This window comes from Pan troglodytes, chromosome 16, assembly GCF_028858775.2.
Source record: "Pan troglodytes isolate AG18354 chromosome 16, NHGRI_mPanTro3-v2.0_pri, whole genome shotgun sequence".
In the NCBI taxonomy this organism is placed as follows: domain Eukaryota; kingdom Metazoa; phylum Chordata; class Mammalia; order Primates; family Hominidae; genus Pan; species Pan troglodytes.
In genome coordinates, this window is record NC_072414.2 from 57767568 (window position 1) to 57789912 (window position 22345).

General features: G+C 40.6%; 1 protein-coding gene across 32 annotated transcripts in view; it reads right to left on the reverse strand.

Moving 5' to 3' along the window:
- Positions 1-15376, reverse strand: part of DENND4A (DENN domain containing 4A) — a 132997-nt gene extending 117621 nt beyond the window's left edge. For 13 of the 32 annotated variants that reach the window (XM_063795177.1, XM_063795171.1, XM_054667688.2 and 10 more), the window contains exons 1-2: positions 15093-15376; positions 8225-8348 (exon numbers count right to left, since the gene is read on the reverse strand). The gene's annotated coding sequence lies outside the window, so the exon portion shown is untranslated. The remainder of the gene's footprint in view (positions 1-8224; positions 8349-15092) is intronic. The other 19 variants (XM_054667690.2, XM_063795168.1, XM_063795179.1 and 16 more) reach the window with 3 other exon arrangements.
- Positions 15377-22345: the final 6969 nt, after the last annotated feature.

Here is a 22345-nt window from a genome sequence, read left to right on the forward strand (position 1 = left end):
TAAGACGCTGTCTCAAAATAAAGAAAGAAAAAAAGAAAATAGCTGCCTGGGTTATAAATTTCCAGTTCCTGGTTTCCCTTCCCCTTCATGAGTCTTGGCTGTACTTCTATCATTGGGTACTGTGAAAACTCCAGCATCTTTGCCTAATGGGAACTAATTTCCCTTTTTGGGTAAGCCAGGTTACATTTTTTAAATTACAAACAATTTTTTTTTTTTTTAAGATAGAGTCTTACTCTGTTGACCAGGCTGGGGTGCAGTGCCATGATCTCAGCTCACTGCAACCTCCACCTCCCAGGTTCAAGCGATTCTCCAGCCTCAGCCTCCCAAGTAGCTGGGATCACAGGCACGCACCACCACGCCTGGCTAATTTTTGTATTTTTAGTACAGATGGGGTTTCGTCATGTTAGCCAGGCTGGCCTCGAACTGCTGATCTCAAGTGACCTGCCTGCCTTGGCCTCCCAAAGTACTAGCATTATGGGTGTGAGCCACTGCACCGGGCCACAAACAAAAAAATTGATTAAACAAACCTCAAAAAAGAAAAGCAAAATATCAGTTAATCAAGGAAGCGAAAAAAAAGTTTTGTTTAAAAAAATGGCTGTTAGGCTGGGCACAGTGGCTCACACCTGTAATCCCAACACTGTGGGAGGCCAAAGTGGGCAGATCACGAGGTCAGGAGTTCGAGACCAGTCTGGCCAATACGGTGAAACCCTGTCTCAAATAAAAATATAAAAAGGTAGCTGGGCATGGTGGGATGCACCTGTAGTCCCAGGTCCCAGCTGCTGGAAGGCTGAGGCAGAAGAATCGCTTGAACCCGGAGGCGGAGGTTGCAGTGAGCTGAGATCAGGCCAATGCACTCCAGCCTGGGCGACAGAGGGAGACTCCGTATCAAAAAAAAAAGGCTGTTAAGCTGGTATCTTCAGATATTCCTCAGCACAATAAAATGAAAAATATTCACCAAACAGCAGTTTCAAACAATATTCTATAAATCCAACTTCAGTGTAGTTATGAGTAAGTATGAATAAAATTCTATTACAAAGTTCTGGTGTCCAGAAAAAATGAGAGATTAATAGGGAATTTCTTAGACTTTATCTGAACAAATTATTTTTTAAAGAAAAATAATATCAGTTACTACAATTTTGACCAAAAAGGGGGTGAGGTTTTTCTTCTCTGGTGATAACAGCCAGTCTCATCTAACAAGCCAAAGTAACACTGTATAGTTTTCCCCACCCATCTACACCCATTTAGCTTAAAAACATGACATTTCAGAGTCCTCAACTAAAATACTCAGTGGTAAAATACAGTGACCTAAAAAAAAAAAAAAAGCGTTCCCCAGTACCACAGTCATTACAGCTATACCTCAGAAATACTACAGGTTAGGTTCCACATCACTACGATAAAACCAATATCACAATAAAGGAAGTCACACGAATTTTTTGGTTTCCTAGTGCATATAAAAAGTTATGCTGCAGGCCAGACACAGTGGCTCATGCCTGTAATCCCAGCACTTTGAGAGGACGAGGCGGGCGGATCACGAGGTCAGGAGATCGAGACCATCCTAGCTAACAGTGAAACTCTGTCTCTACTAAAAATACAAAATTATCTGGGCATGGTGGCACGTGCCTGTAATCCCAGCTACTCAGGAGGCTGAGGCAGGAGAATTGCTTGAACCCGGGAAGCAGAGGTTGCAGTGAGCTGAGATCACGCCACTGCACTCCAGCCTGGGTGACACAACGAGACTCCGCATCAAAAAAAAAAAAAAAAAAAAAGGCTATGTTGCTTTCAGCTCAGAGGAGGCCAACAAGCAATTAAATACTGACTGCTATAAAAAGGATTTTAGGGCCCCATAAGGTGGTGCATGCCTACAGTTTCAGCCACAGCAGAGACAGTAAGACGGCTTGAGTCCAGGAATTTGAGGCCAACCTGGGGAATATGGCGAGACCACATGTCTAGAATAAATAAATAAAAATTAGAAGGAAAAAAAACCTTTGTTAATCTCAAGATACAAATTCAAGAGAAGGAAAAAGGCCAGGCGCAGTGGCTCACACCTGTAATCCCAGCACTTTGGGAGGCCGAGGCAGGTGGATCGTCTGGGATCAGGAGTTCAAGACCATCCTGGCCAACATGGTGAAACCCCGTCTCTACTAAAAATACAAAAATTAGCCAGGCATGGTGGTGCGCACCTATAATCCCAGCTACTCGGGAGGCTGAGGCAGGAGAATCGCTTGAACCTGGGAGGCAGAGGTTGCAGTGAGCCGAGATTGCACCCCAGCCTGGGAGATAGAGTGAGACTCTGTCTCAAAAAAAAAAAAAAAAAGAGAAGGAAAAAAAAGCTGTTTTTTAGTTAGTTTGTTTGTTTTGTTTTTAAAGACAAGAAACTGTTGCTGAGGCTGGGGTGTGTGGCACAATCATAGCTCACTGCTGCCTCAAACTCCTGGGCTCAAGTGATCCTCCCACCTCAGCCTCTACAGGGGAACACTACCATGCCTGGCTAGCTAGGTGGTGTTTTTCGTTTGTTTTCGAGAAAGAGTCTCACTCTGTCACCCAGGCTAGAGTGCAGTAGTGCAATCTCAGCTCACTGCAACCTCTGCCTCCTAGGTTCAAGCAATTCTTGTGCCTCAGTCTGCCAAGTAGCTGGGATTACAGGCATATACCACCATGCCCAGCTAATTTTTGTATTTTTAGTAGAGATGGGGTTTTGCTATGTTGGCCAGGCTGGGATTACAGGCGTGAGCCACAGTGTCTGGACTTTATTTATTTATTTATTTATTTTTGGAGAAATGGGGTCTAGCTATGTTGCCCAGGCCAGTCTCAAACTCCTGGGCTCAAGTGATCCTCCTGCTTGGCCTCCCAAAGCACTGGGATTACAGGCATGAGCCACCACACCTAGCAGGGAAAAAAAAAATTTAAGTAAAGATTTATTGTAACTGTTTACAATAATGGAAGAAGGCAGAGGTATCAATAATTTTTAATGACATATTGCGGGCTCGAGAGATCTGTACGCCTTGGCCTCCCAAAGCATTGGGATTACAGGTGTGCACCACCCTGCTAGGCCCATTCTGTGCTCTTGTTCAACCTTTCTCTATAACATGCTTTCATTTATGCCCGAATAAAAAAATATAGTCTTAGTACAGCTACCTCCCTCACACCTTAATCCAAAAGAGAAAAGGCTAGTTAAATGCTACAGTACAGATTAAATGAAGATTAAAAGTAAGTAAAGGGCATTCCTAGAGTTTAAACAGTGCTATTAATAAGAAAAGTATGCTGAATTTTAAATAAGCAACTAATTAAGTGGTACAATTAAGAAATACTAATCATCATCAATACCAATTTCAAATTTGTGACAGGACACCAAATGTTGGACCTCCTAGAAAGACTAATGGTCAACTTTCCATGACATTTGCAAAAGCTAGGGTTGTGTCTTTGATTTTAAAACCCAGGATTAGTTGGTTTGTTCTTTCATTCACTAATTCATAGCCTGGTGGAGAAGATACATAAATTAAAATATTTAAGGGCAACAATAGTTATAATAGCTTACTTACTGAATATTTATTAGTCATAGGCATTGTTCTAAGTACTTTACTTGCACTAGCAAACTTAAGCTTCACAAACACCTTATGAAGGCATCAATAACCCCATTTACAGGGAAGAAAATGAGGTACACAGAGTTAACACAGTCAAACAGCAAAGTCAGGTTTCAATCCCAGACAGTCTGGGTCTGGAGCCAACTACTTTATCCTGCTTCTCCAATACTATAGTTCATTCCATAAATTCTTACTGAGTGCCATGTCTGGTCTGGGTGCTTGAGCTATAACATAGTTACCAATAGATTATTCTGGGAGGGACCCAATTATCCAGGTAAGAGTATGGATCTGAGAAGGCGTTCTAGAGAAAGTAATGCCCAGCTGAGTCCTAAAAGTTGTAAAGGAGTTAGGTAGGCAAAAAGAAAAAGGAAGGAGGAAACAAAGGCATTCCAGGCAGAAGGACTACATAAGCAATGGTCAACAATCCAGAAATAGTACGTATATTCAGCAAATCTTCAAAAAGTAGCTCTGCAGAGTTGGAGTGGAAAGTAGAAAGCAGAAATTACTAGAGTTAAGATTAGAGAACCAGGTAGAAGCCAAGTCATGGAGAGTTTTAATGACATACTAAAACCTTATCACGTTGACAATGGGGAGTCAGTAAAGAATTTTCAGGTTTATGTTTCAAACATACCATTCTGGCAATTCTGAGAAGGTGAATCTCAAGGAGATAAAACCGAAGACAGGAAAACTACGAAAAAGTAAGGAAATAGTTCCTAATAATGCAGAAGTTGGAACAAGGATGCTGGGGAAGTGACTGATTCAAAAAATATTTAGGAGATAAATCCAGCAGAATTCAGTAAATAAATGGATGTAAGGAATGAGAGAGAGAGGGAGATGGAAGAAATCATGAATGATTCCAAAGTTTCTTCCTTGGTTGATGAAGTCAACAGTAGTCCATGATGTCTTTGAAAGAAAAACTATAGATAGGTAAATAAAGTCCAGTTTGGACAAAAAGAGTTGAAGTGAAGGCGATAAATAAAATAATCTAATCTGATGCTTTGGAAAGATACTGATGCTGGAAAAAATGGCCTGGGGAGTAATGGGTAGATACATGGTAACTGAAACTATAGGGATAACTGTAACTTAGAACAATGTGAAGGCTGAGAAGAGCAACTGGCCAACTCAGAAACACCACTGTTTATGGGACAGGCAGCGAATACACAAAAGGGGATGGCATAGTGGAAGTAATGGGACAGAGTTTCTTGAGAAAGTATTATTGTCACTGGTTACTTTACAAGAGCAAGTTTAGTGATATGAAAAAGTAGAAATTAAACTACAGTGGGATAAAGAGTAAATAAGAGAAAAAGGATTTTAGGGCCCCACAAGGGCCCTTGTCATTGATACAGACAACTCTATTTTCTCATCTGCAAAACTGAGATAGTAGGTGACTGTGAATACTAAACAATGTACTACACGGGACCTCACATATAGTAAGTGTTACAGGCCCTCATAGACTGTTTTCACCCTTGTTCACTACACCTAGCCACATCAGGTGCCTTTCTGCTCTCAAACATCCCAGGACCCTTTGCATTGCAAGGCTTTGCACTTGATATTCCTCTTTCCTCACTCAGCTCTTCACATTTCTGGCTCCTTCTTGCTTGTCCAGTGTCAATCTCCCAAGAGACGGCTTCCCCAAGAAGTACTCTAAGGACCCTCTTTCGTTCATTCTCTCAGATCACCCTGTTTTACTTCCTTCATTACCCTTACTACTCTTCGAACTTTTCTTATTTATTTAAAGATAATATGCCAAAGTGATTAAGAGTGCAGGCTCCACAATCAGACTGGTTGCAAACTGCAGCTTTGTCATTTACTAGCAATGTGACCTCGGACAAGTTGTTTAACATCTCTGTGTCTTAACTTCTTCATCTTTAAAATGGGCAAAATAACACACACACATACACACATACACATACCCTGAAAACAAAAAAATAAAATAAAAATAAATGGGCAAAATAATTATTTACCTCATAGACTTCCTGGGGGAGTTAAATTAGCTAAAACATACAAAGTTACCACAAGAATACAGGTACATTTTAAGCTTTCAAATATTATTACATATTTGTTTAGTTGCAGTAATCTTAATGCTCTATCAAAGAGCATTTATCAATATGTACCACTAAAAATATCTGAAGCAATAATAATTCTTAGTCCAAATGTAAAGATGTCAACTAACAACCAAATGAAGCAGTGCTATTCTGACTAAACCTCAGGAAATACTACTGATGGAAGGGATCTTTTTTTTTTTTTTTTGGTCACAAAAGTCAGGAGGAAAAAAAAACACATCTAAAGCTAAAGATCTTTAGTTGGGCAAGGGAAATTTTTTATAAGCTTTATATATAATTACCATGTAATTTAGATCAATTTATTAAAAATAAAATTAAAATACAGACGTCAGGGGAAAAGGTTTGATTTAAGTAACTTTGGGAAACTTGAAACTGGAAACTCTTAACAACAAAAAGAACTGTACATAAGCACCGTTCTTTTTTGGTAAAGGCATTTCTCATGGAGATACAGGTTAACAACTCTAAAAGTGCTGTACATGGACGATGGGACTGAACAAATAAGTTAATAGATGTCAGATGGCGTGAGCCAGATTTCTCACTTTTGGAGAGGGAGGTAATAGATAGCAGAGTAAAGCCAGAATGAACTATATAGTACTGATAGTCAAAGACATCAGTATGAACTCATGTTTACCTTAATATAGATACAGATAATAGTTATATATGTGTATACATACATATATTTTCCAGGTCTATACACTGAAAAGGCCTAGAAGTCATGATATTCCAACAGCAATGAGCACATTGAGTAACCAGATCTTGGTTTCTAACATGATTCACCAAAAAATAGAACCAGGGATCCTTGGAAAAATGGCTGATTCTAGGGCTGGGGCAGGAAATATACAAGATGAGTCTGGAACTTCTTCTAGTGCCAGAAAGTAAGGAAGTACTCAAAAAACAAAACAATGGAGTATGTCCTGTTGGTAGAAAAATTTGAGCAACAAAATAAATAAAGTAGTATAGGATTATGACCCCAAGTATAAAATAACCATCTATGAGTCCATACATATATAAATAAATGATTGAATAAATATATAAACGGAGAAGAAAAAAAGACTATCCATAGCAGAAGAATTCCAAATAATTTTATAGACAGCTCCCCTTTAAGAAAACAGACCTACTGAGTGTGGTCTACACTTAATGACTTGTTTCCAAAAAGACGAGTACGGGAAAACATTACAGTAAAGAAACCTGGCAAACACTAGCTCAGCCTGGTGACCGAGGTTAACAATATCAGTGATAAGCCGTACTGATAGTATTTCCCCTTGATATGATGCAATGAGAGCGGCACTTTATCTCTGTGACTCTCCTCCCCCAAACCCATAATCCCAGTCTAACCATGAAGAAAACATCAGACAAACCCAAACTGAGGGACATTCTACAAAATCCCTGACCAATACTCCTCAAAACTATCAAAGTCATCAAAAACAAGGAAAGTCTGAAATGCCATCACAGCCCAGAGAGGCTAAGGCAAGATGTCAACTAAATGTATTGTCGTATTCTGGATAGGATCCTGGAACCAAAAAAGAACCTTAGGTAAAAACTAACAAAATCCAAATAAATGAATTTTAGTTAGTAGTAATGTACCAACATTAGTTCCTTAACGGTGACAAATTTAACATTGAAATGTCAGACAATGGCAACATGACGAGACCCCCATTTCTTACAAAAAAAAAAAAAAATAGGGGAAACTGGGTGCAAGGTATACCTTAACTCCCTGTAACTTTTCTGTAAATCTAAACATATTTTATAAGAAAACATTTATTCAAATTAAATAAAAATATGGGGAAGTTGTTGCCTTAACCAATCTGATTTTAGTCCTTTAAGGCATGTATAGTGGGTTGGACAAAAACAGAAATACAGGTAGTATTGTGCAAAATAATCTCAACATTGATGAACCATTTATAATACTGTATGTGTAAGTGCCTATAAGTCATTTTTTTATGTGCACATTTTGATTCCTTAATTGGTAAGAACTACAGGAGCAGAAAACCCTCCTCCAAGCAGGAGGAGGCCACTCAAATTTGGGACTAAAGTAAAACTGTGGTACTATTAATAAAAATTCCACCTGGGCCGGGCACGGGGTCTCATGCCTGTAATCCCAGCACTTTGGGAGCCTGAGGCGGGCAGATCACTTTAGGTCAGGAGTTTAAGACCTGCCTGACCAAGATGGTGAAACCCCACCTCTAACAAAAAATACAAAAATTAGCAAGGCATGGTGGTGTATGCCTGTAGTCCCAGCTACTTGGGAGGGCTGAACCAAAGAATTGCTTGAACCTGGGAGGCGGAGGTTGCAGTGAGCCACCACTGTACTCCAGCCTGGGTGACAGAACGAGACTCTGTCTCAAAAAAAAAAAATCCACATGGCTTTTGTAGTGGTAAATATTTTTTTTGTTTCTAAATGAAAGCCGAAATACAAAGATCAGAAATTTATAAAGGCTGGGCATGGTGGCTCACGATTATAATTCCAGCACTTTGGGGGGCCAAGGCAGGCACATAGTTTGAGACCAGCCTGGGCAACATGGCAAAACCTAGTCTCTACAAGAAAAAAAAAAAAAATTAGCCAGGAATGGTGGCATGTACCTGTAGTACCAGCTACTCGGGAGGCTGTGGTAGGAGGATCATTTGAGCCCAAGGGGTTGAGGTTGCAGTGAGCCATGATCGCATCACCGCGCTCCAACCTGGGTGACAGAGCAATATCCTGTCTCTAAAAAAAAAAAAAAAAAAAAAAATTATTAAATTCTTTTTGTTGTTATATTGTTTTGCACATGAGACATTTTTATTTTTGAAAAGTTTTAAAAATAAAATTACCGAAAAATGTAGTATACACTCACATACTCATATATAAAGCATTAACATTTTTCATTTTTGCTTCAGATATATATTTAATAGAAAATAACTATGTATATAATAGTTATCACATTGAATTCTGAAACACTGAAACACTTCCTCATGGTCTCAGAAAAGGAGCATAACTAAACATACTTGGAGAAAGTACATTGGAAAGCTCACTATCAACAATATATACTATAGGACAAAATTACAGTAACTTGGGTCCATATTGGTCACTGTTCAAGAAATCTGGAAACTTCAAAAGCCAAATAAAAATAAGTTTTCCTAACATTTGTAACTATCCTGAAAATACCTAAAAACAAACAAAAAAACTTACAAATCAGTAAGAAATCAAAGAATTTGATAACCCTAACTGCTGGCAAGGATATGAAAAAACAGAAATTGTTTGCAATATCCTATAAATATCTTATAAAGGGAAAAATATTTATATCCTAGGACCCAGCAATTTGACAGTCAGGTATATGACCTGGAGAAACTATGGCATGTTGCTTCAGGAGCTACAAGAATATTCATGAGGCAATGTTTATAATAGATAAAAAATGAAAACAATTTAAATGCTCATCAACAGAAGAAATGATAAATTGTATATATTCATTCACTGGAACACTATACAGCTGTGTAAATAAATGAACTACACCTACAGTATCAACAAGGATTGTGGGCAGAAAAAAATAAAATGAAAAAAGCAAGCTTTAAAATCCATTATACCATGACACAATCATATTAACAGCTGCTTAAACTTACTAGAACATACATGTTTTGTTTTTTTTTTAGTGCCAGGCTCAGTTTTTACCACCTTATATAAATTAGCTCATTTAGGCCAGGCACAGTTGCTCATGCCTATAATCCCAGCACTTTGGGAGGCCAAGGCGGTAGGATTGCTTGAGCCCAGGAGTTTGAGACCAGCCTAGGCAACATGATGAAACCCAGTCTCTAAAAAGAAAAAAAAATTAATAAAAATAAGTAAAACAAATAAATAAGCTCATTTAATTTTTACAACAATTGTATGAAGTGAACACCTCTATCATCCCTATGTGATAGATGAGGACACTGAGGCATGTAAAGGATTAAATAACTTACCTAAGGTCACAAAATTAAGTAGCAGAGTCAAGATTCACACCAAGGGAGTATGATTTGAAATGTACTACAATGTACATGTTCTACAAAAGCACCCAAAGCAATGCCATGTCATTGCTCATATATATAGTTTATTAAAAGATAAACTAGAAGGATACAAATCAAATTCATTAAAACAATTTCCTCTGGGAGGGGAGATGAAGGTGAGGAGGATAAAACTGGGGAGAACAAAAGGGACTTTAACATGATCTGTAATATTCAAGAAAAGTATAAAGTTCTACATTGCTCTTTTAGAATTCAATGTGATAACTATGATATAAATAGTTATTTTAAATTAAATATATATCTGAAGCAAAAATGAAATATGTTAACATTTTATATGTGGGTATGTGGGTGTATACATTTTTGCTATTTATTTTTAAAACTTTTCAAAAATAAAAATCTCTCATCTACAAAACAATATTACAATAAAATTAAGAAATTTAATAAAGTTCTGATCTTCATATTTCAGCTTTCATTTGAAAAAACAGCTAAACTGTGTGAACTTATGTATGTATATACACTTTAACATACATATGGAAAACACATTTTTACACAGATCAAGGGAGACAGGTTTTAACAAAGTATATCAGAAACAGTATCTCTCTTACTATACATTTTAATGACTCACTATTCTCAGTGAAAATAAAGTATAACACTAGCAGGAAAATTCCCTTGATATCTTTCTACCTCTTTCTTTTTTGTCTCTTCTCTCTCTTGCTTTCTACTTGTGATTTTTAACAGAAGGAAGCACAAAGTAGGAACTAAGAAAGTGTCACACATTTTAAAAATAATAACGGCCATAGATGAATATATACCCAGCCCTTCTAAATACAGCATTCCCAAACCTACAATCAAGTAATGTTTCAAAAATTTATTTGTAAATTTTTTGTCTAGAACTCACAGCATACCTTCCCATGAAGAAAGTTACAAAAGGATATGAGCACCAGGAAAAAGATACTGCCTAAGGTGCCAGGCTACTGGCAGAGAAACAGGAAAAGCAGCGTACACAATATGTACTGATGGTCCAGAAAGCAAAAAAAAGCATTGTGACCCAGGGTCTGAGAGCAGAAATCACTATTCATTTATTTACCTTTGTAATCTCAGTAACTAGCAAATTATCTGGCATCTCATAATCAAAGACCATTGCCTACTGACTGATGAAGTAATGGGGAAATGACTAAGCAGAGGAATCCATCAATAGGTGGCACTGTCAACACAGAACAGCTTTGGTGGAGGAAAGAAAAAGCTTGGAGAGAAGCAATGTTTAATGACACAAAAATCCACATATGTAAAACTATTACAAGGTTAGTGCTAGTTATTTATTTATTTATTTATTTTTTGAGACAGAGTCTCGTTCTGTCACCCAGGCTGGGGTGCAGTGGCGCTATCTCGGCTCACTGCAAGCTCCGCCTCCCAGGTTCACGCCATTCTCCTGCCTCAGCCTCCCGAGTAGCTGGGACTACAGGCGCCTGCCACCACGCCCGGCTAATTTTTTGTATTTTAGTAGAGACAGGGTTTCACCGTGTTAGCCAGGATGGTCTCGATCCCCTGACCTTGCGATCTGCCCACCTCGGCCTCCCAAAGTGCTGGGATTACAGGCGTGAGCCACTGCGCTTGGCCAGTGCTGGTTAAGAGAACACCTTCATCTAAATTACAAGCTGTGTCTATTATTGTGTAATGCAAATAAGCATGATATTTTGGGTTAGTTTTGCTAACAATGAATCTTAAGACAGTTTTCCTACTGTAGCAATAGTTATTTGGGATTTTCAGTATTTTCTCCTATGACCCTTGAAAATATTTCAATGTCTTCTTTGTAATTTTAAGAGTAATAACCAGCCAGGTGCAGTAATCTCAGCACTTTGGGAGGCCAACGCGGGCAGACTACTTGGGCTCACGAGTTCAAGACCAGGCTGGGCAACATGGCAAAACCCCATCTCAAAAAATACAAACATTAGCCAAGCACAGTGGTGCACACCTGTAGTCCCAGCTACTTAAGAGGCCAAGGTGGGAGGATGGCTTGAGCCCAGGAGGTGGAGGTTGCAGTGAGCTAAGATCACGCCACTGCACTCCAGCCTGGGTGATAGAGCCAGGACTTGTCTTAAAAAAAAAAAAAAAAAAGTAATAATTATTCAGAATAGAGAAAAGCACAAAAACTAAAATAAAAATTACCCATAATCCGATCACCCAGGGATAACATCTCTTACTATTTTATATGTCTCCTGCAAATCTTTTTGCCATTTACATGTATATGTTTCTTTATATTCTAATTTTTCTCTTAATATTATATTATACTTTCTTATGTCAGTACATTTTAAAAATGATTTTTAGAAGCTGTATCCACCATATAGATTATCATTAATTTCACCATTCCAATATTATAATGCATTTGACTATTATATTATACTTTCTTATGTCAGTATATTTTTAAAATGATTTTTAGAAGCTGTATCCACCATATAGATTATCATTAATTTCACCATTCCCATATTATAATGCATTTAACTATTATATTATACTTTCTTATGTCAGTACATTTTTAAAATGATTTTTAGAAGTTGTATCCACCATATAGATTATCATTAATTTCACCATTCCCATATTATAATGCATTTGACTATTAAAATTGTTCCACTCTTATAAAATGTTAAGTTTTTAAAAAAACTTTTGTTTTTTGAGACAGGGTCTTACTCTGTTGCCCAGGTTGGAGTGCAGTGGCACAATCATAACTCACTGCAGTCTCAAACTCCTGGGCTCACGGGATCCTCCTGCCTTGGCCTCCCAAAGGGCTGTAATAACAGGCGTGAGCCACCTCATAGGGCGTAATCACTTCTTAAAAGTACATTTCTACATTGGTCTTGTAGAATTCAAAGTGATAACTATGATATACAATAATAAAGTGTGGTGTGCTTGACTCCCTCCACACCCAGCATCCTCCCACAAATTCTACTGAATAAACAATCAATCTAGGGTATTAGATTAAAAAAAAATAAGGAAGAAAAATGTATCAGCTATTCTCAGTCACTCTTCTTCTACCTGTGGTAGGAAAAAGGAAAAATCCCACAAAGATAAGTCTCTGACATCAGCGAAGGCAAGAATAACAAGTCAATTTTCCTGCTAGAGCAACTTTTGTTTTCCACCTAGAACAATGCACCATCAATTTAAGTAGGAATAGCACAAGGTTTATTATATACCAAACACCTCTATCTGCATCAGTGCTTTAAGTAGGTTTTTGTAGGACATAGAATGCTTTGAAAAATTCTGCAAACAACAAAATATAATGTAACTAATATCACTCAGTGGAAAACCAAGTTTTATAATAGCAGTTATAAGAGTAATAACTGGCCGGGTGCGGTAGCTCACGCCTGTAATCTCAGCACTTTGGGAGGCCAAGGCGGGCAGATTGCTTGGGCTCACGAGTTCAAAACCAGTCTGGGCAACATGGCGAAACCCCGTCTCAAAAAATACAAAAATTAGCCAAGCACGGTGGTGCACGCCTGTAGTCCCAGCTACTTTTATTTTACAATTCTATTAATCCCAGCTAATTTTATTTTATAATTCTGCCATAATTTTTTTAATGAATTAATAAATGTCATGTAGTCTCTTCTTCTAGCCTCCCAATTATACTAAATACTATTCAAGTTACCAGAAATAGGACAACAGTTCCAGGAACTTGAGAATCAATAACTCTTTAAACCAGTGGTAATTCATGTGGAAAAGTTCAGAACAAATCAGCATCAACTTCCTGGCTCTCTTGCACAGACAAAAAATTCATATTGCTTCACCAATTTTCAAAAATGTAAAATTGTGTATATAAGTTTAAAACTTGGACCAAAAGTTATCTATATTTATTCCCAATTTGCGACTGGTATCAAGATCAATTAACTTTCTCAGCAAGTACACTGTTATAAAATTCCACAGTGATCCCAGAATGGAAGGGGCTTAAAAAATAATATAAAACAAAAATTAAACTCCACAGTGAAGTAGGTCTATGTTTAATCATTCAGAAAAAGAAAATTATGTAACATATTATATATAATGATGATGATAACATATGCTGTTCTGGACTCCTACTGAGAGCTGTGGTTCAAAGGGAAATCGTGAAAATAAAGTAAAAATTGCCGAAAATGTTTAATTCTGCCCAAAACAGTTTCCAAAAAAGAAGTCAAATATAATATTTTATTTTAAGTTCAAACAGGGTTCAAACAGCTCAGAAATTTTGTATACTTAAGTTTTCAGAAGTCGAATCCCAGAACCGCTATCAACATAAACTGAATAACTTGCTCAAGAGTCCTTACTTATTACCCAATCTTAGGTCCCCCAGAATACTTCTTAAAATAATCCCAAATGTACTACAATAGATCAGCGTAACCGGGGCTACGCTGTTTACAGGTGTCTCCACCTCCTCCCCCAAGGAGAGAAGAGGTATACTAGGGTAAACAGAAAATAGAAGGAGACTATATACACACCAAATAACAGCTTGTAATCTTTCTTGTAAGACTTCTTTTACATTCGGGCTATTCTTTTCATTAACGTATAATACATTTTAAAGAATAACATATTCACAGAGTAATACAATTTCTGCCCTCACGGGTCTCTAGCTGGCTGACACGCGTTTTCTCCTCAAATAAATACATGCCTGTTGACTGATGCCTGTCCTGCTGTTGCAAACAAGAAATAACTGTCCTATAAGACAAAAACCTCTCTCTACGGTTCTAGGCGTAACCATACGTTTGAATTAAAAGCACATTGGAACAACAACAACAATCTTCCAGCACATCTGTCATTTAAAAGCACGATAATGAAAAGCTGTCGCTGCGACCCAATTTTAGGTCACAAGCTTTTTACTGTTTTTCCTGCCCCCCACCTCCAGAAAGCAATAAACTTCAAAGGGAATGGTGGTAACCAGGAACAGTTCCCTTCCCCCACCACACACCCCCCCAAAAAGACTAGGAAAAAACTGGCCAACTTGGACGCTGGCCGCGCTCACGCAGAACCCGTGCCCGCGGGCCGGGGAAGGCTGAACAGACCCTGGGAGGAAAAGTGGGCCTGCAGGCACCCCGGGCTCCCCCCGCCGCCTGTCTCAGATACCGAGCAGGTGGGATTCCGGGAAGCCACCTCCGACTTACGTAACGGGCTTGTCAAAATCCCAGATCCAGGACCTCCCCCTCCCCGCCCCCACTCCCAAATAACAACAGCCCCAGGCCAGCCTGGAATAGAAAATCTGGAATGAAAACACAGGAGCCCCCCACGCGTCCGACGCAGAGGCGCGGGTGCTACTCTCAGCACCGCCGCGCCATCCCGGGGCGGACCGAGCCGCGGAGCACCTCCCGGATCTCAGGAGCTCTCGGGCGGAGATCTCGGCCATCCGTGCCGCCTCCCCGAACCCGCCCGCCCCGCTCCCGCGCCCCCGGCTGTCACCTCTCCGGGCCGTGACAGCTCCACCTGCCACCGCTGCCCGGGTCGCCGCCCCCGCACTCACCTCCCAGCTGGCTCCCGTGCGAGCAGCGGATCGAGCTCGGAGAGCGGCGCCGGAATCCCTCACGCGCGGTAGCGGGACACGAGGGGCTGAATGCCGCGGCGCTCTGAGCCCGCTTAGCTCATCCCCAGCCCGGCGCTCCGCCCTTCGCGGCACCCCCGCCCGCCCGCCCAGGCCTGCCGTCTCAGTCAGACGGGACTCCCCCTCCCCTCGCGGCCGCCACTGCCTCCGCCTCTTTCTCCGACTCTAGCCTCCGCGGCCACCGCGACCGGCGCCATCTTGGCAATGACGGAAGGGGCGGGGGCGGGAATCACGCCCGCGAGCACCAATCGAAGGCCGGATCTGGCCCGAGTGGGAGGAGAGGGCCGAGTTGAGGGTCGTGGGGTCCTAGCGCCAAACTGATAATGGGGCGGAGAAGGTGGGCGGGACTAAGTCGCCTTAGCCCGTGACGTGCGGTGTAGTTGGGGAAACGCACCGCGGTTCCCCGTCGGGTCAGGAGATCCCAAGCCCCAGGCTGGCGTGGGCGAAGCGTACAATCCCTTCACCTTTCGTCACCCAGAGGCACAAGAATCCAGTTCGCGCCAACTGACCTGTTTCTTCCTTCCTCCCCGGCACTCTGGGAGTCCTAAGATTGCCTTGCTCGGTTCGTCTCAGACTTGCTAGATCTGAGCAGCTGCTGCTCACTCCACCAAGGGTGCTCACATTCTCCAGGAAACTCCCTTAAGGGTTAGCAACCGCCGAGTAGGTTTCGGTCCCAAGATAGAAAGGTAAAGCGGGGAATTCAGGGGGTTTCTCCGAAAAGTACGTTGATGAAACAGCTATTGTTGACTGACGGGGTGTCGATTACTTTGGATTAATTGGATACGGCCTACTTAAACCTGACTGTGGCTCTCCACCATTGATGGCTGTTGACAGATGAGGTTAATAAAGCTTGATTACCCCCATGGGGTTGCTCGGGAGCTAAATTCTATAATACCTGTGAAGTACTTAGTATAGTGCTTGAAAGTACTCAATAAATGTTAGACATTATTCCATGGACAAATGAAAGAAGAAACAGGACCCCCAAAATCCCTCTGCTTTGAAGTCAACTTTTCCTAAATTGCATAGCCTTTTACTAACCAAGTTTACAACTTTATTTCCTACCTCCAGTTCTTTCATTATATTCATTCATTCAGTCAACAAACATCCATACAGAGGGTGCACAGTGGTGAGGGAAACAGAAAACCTTTGCCTTCAGGAAACTGCAGTTTAGTGGGAGAAGAGGGACAATAAAAAAGTACTTCAGCACATTTTAAGGGGAAACATGCTATAAAGGTTATAAAAATAACTGAGGCCAGGCGCCTTTGCTCATGCCTGTAATCCCAACGCTTAGGGAGGCCGAGGCAAGAGGGTCAGCTTGAGCTCAGAAGTTCAAGACTAGCCTGGCAAAATGGTGAGAACCCTGTCTCCACCAAAAATACAAAAAATTAGCCGGGCGTGGTGGCGTGCGCCTGTGGTCCCAGCTACTTGAGAGGCTGAGGTGGGAGGATCGCTTGAGCCCCAGAGCCGGAGGCTGCAGTGAGCCGAGATTGTGCCACTGCACTCCAGCCTGGGTGACAGAGCAAGATTTTGCTTTAAAACAAAACAAAACAATCGAGTTGCATACTTTAAATATATGTAGTCCTCTGTATGTCAGTTAAAGCTGTAAAAAAAGACTTGTTTTTGACACAGAGTCTTGCTATGTTGCCCAGGCTGGAGTGCAGTGGCCTGATCACGACTTACTACAGCCTCCCTCCCAGGCTCAATTGATCCTCCCACCTCAGCCTCTGGAGTAGCTGGGACTGCAGGTGCCCACCACCACACCCGGCAAATTTTTCTGTTTTTTGTAGAGACTATGTCTCACTATGTTGCCTAAGGCCGGTCTTGAATTCCTGGGGTCAAGTGATCCACCCACCTCAGCCTCCCATAGTGCTGGGTTTACAGGCATGAGCCATTGTGCCCTACCTTAAAAAGCTTTTTTTAAAGTCCAGTTGGGAACCCTCCCAATTCTTTACCCATTGGACACAGATTTAGCCTTTCATTAGTTTTAAGTGTTGCTAGATGTATCAGGTCAATTCCTCTTTAAGGAGTAGCTTGGCATATCAAAATATTCCACTAGCAGCAAAAGCACTCTTTTAGTTGGTTATACATATATATGTGCATATATATATATATACACACAAATATTTTCATCTACAGAGTACCAATTAAAATGTTATATAGTTGCATGTAGCATACACAATGAGATTCTAAAACCTTTCAAAAGTTTAAAAGGCATGAAGGTTTTTTTAATCAGAGAAAATAGCTTCTTAAAGAACAATATTGATAAACAGTAGAAAACCAATACGCAGCATTTGACTGTGTACCCAGGAAGTATCGTACCTCAGAGCCCCCCTTAACAGTCATATCAGGAGTCCTCTCAACACTCCAGGCATATGTGACTATAGTCACGGTTAAACCTAAACCCTAGATGTGATTTGGGCAAGGGATTCTAACTGTAGACATGAGCCAAATAGAATTTTTTGGATAATAAATTTTGGCCCCATGCCATTTCTGAAATTGTCATATTTTATATGTGGAACTGTATCTGGCTATTTCTTAGAAGTTATTTTAAAATGCTGTGATTTGAATGATGCATGAAGGAAAACTATGAAACCAATAACCATTTAAAGCAATGGAAGCGCAAGCTGTTGTACAGCCTAATCCTCTCCACCTGTTAAATCTATGCACCTTAATTGCTATACCAGAAGTTTCTCACATCTTTAAATGAAAACCTGGAGCCTCTAGAGAGCAATCCTTTTTTTTTAAGACAGAGTCTTGCTCTGTCGCCCAGGCTGGAGTGCAGTGGCGTGATCTTGGCTCACTGCAACCTCCACCTTCTGGGTTCAAGCGATTCTCTTGCCTCCCGGGTAGCTGGGATTATAGGCGCCCTCCACTACGCCTGGCTAATTTTTGTATTTTTAGCAGAGATGGGGGTTTCACCATGTTGGCCAGGCTGGTCTCGAACTCCTGACCTCAGGTGATCCGCTCTCCTCAGTCTCTCAAAGTGTTGGAGTTACAGCCATGAGCCACCACACCCGGCCTACAAAGCAGTCCTTGATAGCTATGCTACAGGGCTTCCTTATGGGTGAGAAAAACTACCAGGGATCTATGGCCTATTAGAAACTATTTAGATGTGTCACAAAGTAGAATCCATATTGACAAATTGTATTCACTGTGAAACAGTGTTTGAGTGACATTCCAATGTATTTAATCCAAAAACTAAAATTTATTAGCAATGTGGTCAAATTATGCATTTGTTTCTTAAAAACACAAACCTGATGAAATTATTTTTGAAAGAAATTATCTGCCAGCCTGGGCAACATAGCAAAACCCCATCTCTACCAAAATACAAAAATTAGCCCATGATGGTGGTGCATGCATGCCTGTAGTCCCAGCTACTTGGGAGGCTGAGGTGGGAGGATCACTTGAGCCCAGGAGGCAGAGGTTGCAAAAAAAAAAGAAAAAAGAAAAAAGAAATTATCTGAACAATTTTCAAGAATAATAGTAAGAAAAGTCATGTTAGAAGTGACAAATTCTGAAATTCTGGCTGGGCATGGTGGCTCATGCCTGCAATACCAGCACTTTGAGATGCCGAGGTGGGAGGATCACTTGAGCCCAGGAGTTTGAAACCAGCCTGGGCAACACATCAAGACCTCATCTCTACAAAAAAAAACAAAAACAAACAAACAAAAAACAGACATGGTGGCACATGCCTGTAGTCCCAGCTACTTGGGAGGCTGAGTTGGGAAGACTGCTTGAACCCAGGAGTTCAAAGCTGCAATGAGCTAAGATCCCACCCCAGTATTCTGGCCTGGGTGACAGAGCAAGATCCTATCTCAAAAAAAAAAAAAAAAAAAGAAATATAAATTCTAAACCTGGTGCTTGAGAAGAGTGGCCAAGGACAGGAGAGCTGTAGCAGTCTGAGCCATTGCTGTCTCTACCGTTTTGGTAGCCATCTGAGGAGTCATATCTTTGACTCAGCACTTTTTCAAATTTCTGAAAATGATCACTTCTCAACATTTTCCTCAAATTAGCAATTTTACCTCTTTCAGCAATTCCTTATAAGTTGAATTTTTACTTCTTAAATTATCTGCAGGGGAGTTGTTTTAAAAATATGTATTTTAACTGTCATTGACCACGAAGTATACTCCTCTGACTTTCTTGAAGTGGTAGACAATATTTTCATAACTTTTAACAAATTCACTTCAGAAAACATTTGTATACAAAACACTGCACTAGGCACAGAAGGAAAGCAATGACAGATAAGCACACATTAGAGGCAAAAAGTATTTCCTAGGCATATAACTTTAGTAAAAGTCAAACTATGACAAATTCTATGCTAGATGGATAAACTCGTTGCTATGGGAGCCCAAGCGAGTGGAGTGATTAGTTCTCATTGTGAGAATTGAAGGTGACAAAATAGACAAAATAGATGGCATTTGAACCAACCCTGAGAGAAACTGGACTTTCTCTGAAGGATAAGGACATCGTTGTTTGGGGAATGGGGCTGAGGGTGGTACAAGGAAGGAAAGGTGTGTTTGTTTGTTTGTTTTTACTTTGCATCTTTATAATAGAGATAACAAAAGAAAGAGATGCTCATAAATTGTTGCAATACTTTGATTGTCTTTGGGAGTGGCCAGAGGTTCAAATTCTTTGGAAGGATGGATATCTGTGCTGACTTGCAGGAAATATGAGTCAGCTTTTCTCATGAACTCAGCACTGTTGTTATAGCTAGGCTATTTGGGAAACCTGAAGCAGAACAAATCAGACACCACAAGTCTTTTCTTTTTATTGATTGGCCCAGACATGCATCCTACAAGGGTGGACAACAAGAATGCCCTTTTTATTGTCAAGACTTAAAGGAACTCTGCCAGCAAGGGGAAACACCTGCAACTGAGAATAAACTAAAAAAAAAAAATTTTAAAAAGCCCTCCTCTTTTCTGTCTATATAATCACTCAGAATAGGAGACACACACGTCTTTAGTCCATACCTCTCTCCTGCACTTCAGGATTGTGTATTCAACTGCCTCCAGATAGCTCAGTCCCAAGTATACCTGAAATTCAGCATTTAAAGGTGAAGTCATTATCTTTACCCCAAACCTGTTACTCCTATAATTTCTCATTTCCCGAATAATTTATAGTTGAACTCACCATGCACCTAAAAGCTAAAGCCGCCTGTGGAGACTGAATTTTTTTTTTTTTAGGGGTTCGAGACCAGCCTGTCCAACATGGTGAAACCCTGTCTCTACCGAAAATACAAAAATTAGCTGGGCATGCACCTGTAGTCCCAGCTACTCTGGAGGCTGAGTCAGGAGAATCACTAGAACCCAGGTGGCGGAGGTTACAATGAGCCAAGATCATGCCACTGCACTCCAGCCTGGGAGACAGACTCCATCTCAAAAAAAAAAAAAAAAAAAAAGTCAAAACCTGAGTCATCAACTCCTCTTTTTCCCTCATTCATTGACATCTAATTAATCTTGAAAAAGAATTGTTGTCATCTCCTTAACATCAATAGTATCCTCCCTCACTTCATCCCCATTCCCACTGACCTAGTTCAAACCCACACCTTTTGGGTTGTTTTTTAGCCTGAAATTTTGCAGTAGTCATCTAATTGGATTTCCTATCTCTCTCTCTCTCTTTTTTTTTTTTTTTTTTTTTTTTGAGATAGAGTCTCTTTCTGTTGCTCAGGCTGGAGTGCAGTGGCGCAGTCTTGGCTCACTGCAACCTCCACCTCCCAGGTAACTGGGATTACACCTCCTGAGTAACTGGGATTACAGGTGCATGCCACCATGCTCAGCTAATTTTTGCATTTTTAGTAGAGAGGGGACTTCACCATGTTGGCCAGGCAACGAGTTCATCTCAAACTCCTGACCTCAAGTGATCCACCAGCCTCGGCCTCCCAAAGTGCTGGGATTACAGGCGTGAGCCACCGCGCCCAGCTGGATTTTCTATCTCTTCTCTTTCCTTCTTCATCCATCCCTGTGTTGGCAGGCTGATTTTTCTAAGGAAATATGATCAGTTGTTCCAGACATCACTGGAGATTGCTAGCTTCCTCCTCTCCTTTCTTTCTATTCCTGGTGGAAAGTTCATCAATGTCCAGTCCTGATGTTACCTAAGAGGAGCAGGGGACTAGGGCCTATGCTTCTCTCTCCCCTACCCCTCTCTAGTGTGGTGGAGATAGTCTCTCATTTGGAACACTTTCAGACTGTCAACACAAGGCTCTTAATTGAGAGAAAGCATTTAAGCTGCTGCCGCCCCTAAACACATCTTGTTCTTTCCTACGTATGTGCATGCAGACAAAGAAATTGATCAGTTAGTTATATCAGGTGCGCCAAATCAAGGGCAAAGTTAGTCCAGAAGGGAGAAACTCTTAACTATTAGCTTATTCAAGATTTGGAGAATAATAGACTTTTAATAACAAACATTTAAATTTAAAACAAAAAAGATTTCTAAAGCCTCTTGTAAGGTGGTTACCTTGTTAATTAAATAATCCCCCAAAGCTATTCTGGGCTCTCTAGTGTCAGCATCACTTTATTATCTCCTAGAAATGGAAAGCCTTCCTCTACATTTCCCATTCATAACCCTGCAAGTATTCATATCTGGTTGTAATTATCTTAACGGCAGATTTAATTTTAATAAACATTGATGTATTAGATTTATGTCATAATAACTTACATAGTTTAAAATTATGCTAAAAGAGAAACGGAAGTCGAATTGAGATGAGGCTTTTACTTGACTATATTAGATCTGAAATGGAAGAAAGGCTTTTATTTTATTTTCTTTAAAATTTTTTTACTTTGTTGAGATGGCATTTTGCTATTGTTGCCCCAGCTGGAGTGCAATGGCGCGATCTTGGCTCACTGCAACCTCTGCCTCTGGGGTTCAAACGATTCTCTTGCCTCAGCCTCCCAAGTAGCTGGGATTACAGGCATGCGCCACCATGCCCAGCTAATTTTTGTATTTTTAGTGGAGACGAGGTTTCACCATGCTGGTCAGGCTGGCCTCAAACTCCTGACCTTAGGTGATTCACTCACCTCGGTCTCCCAAAGTGCTAGGATTACAGTCGTGAGCCACCACACCTGGCCGAAAGAAAGGCTTTTGAAGATGGCACAATCAGGCGGTGCAAACTGCTCCCTACCTGTGCAGTTCTCTCTGGAAGGTAATGGATGGTACAGTTGAAGAAAAGAGATCCACAG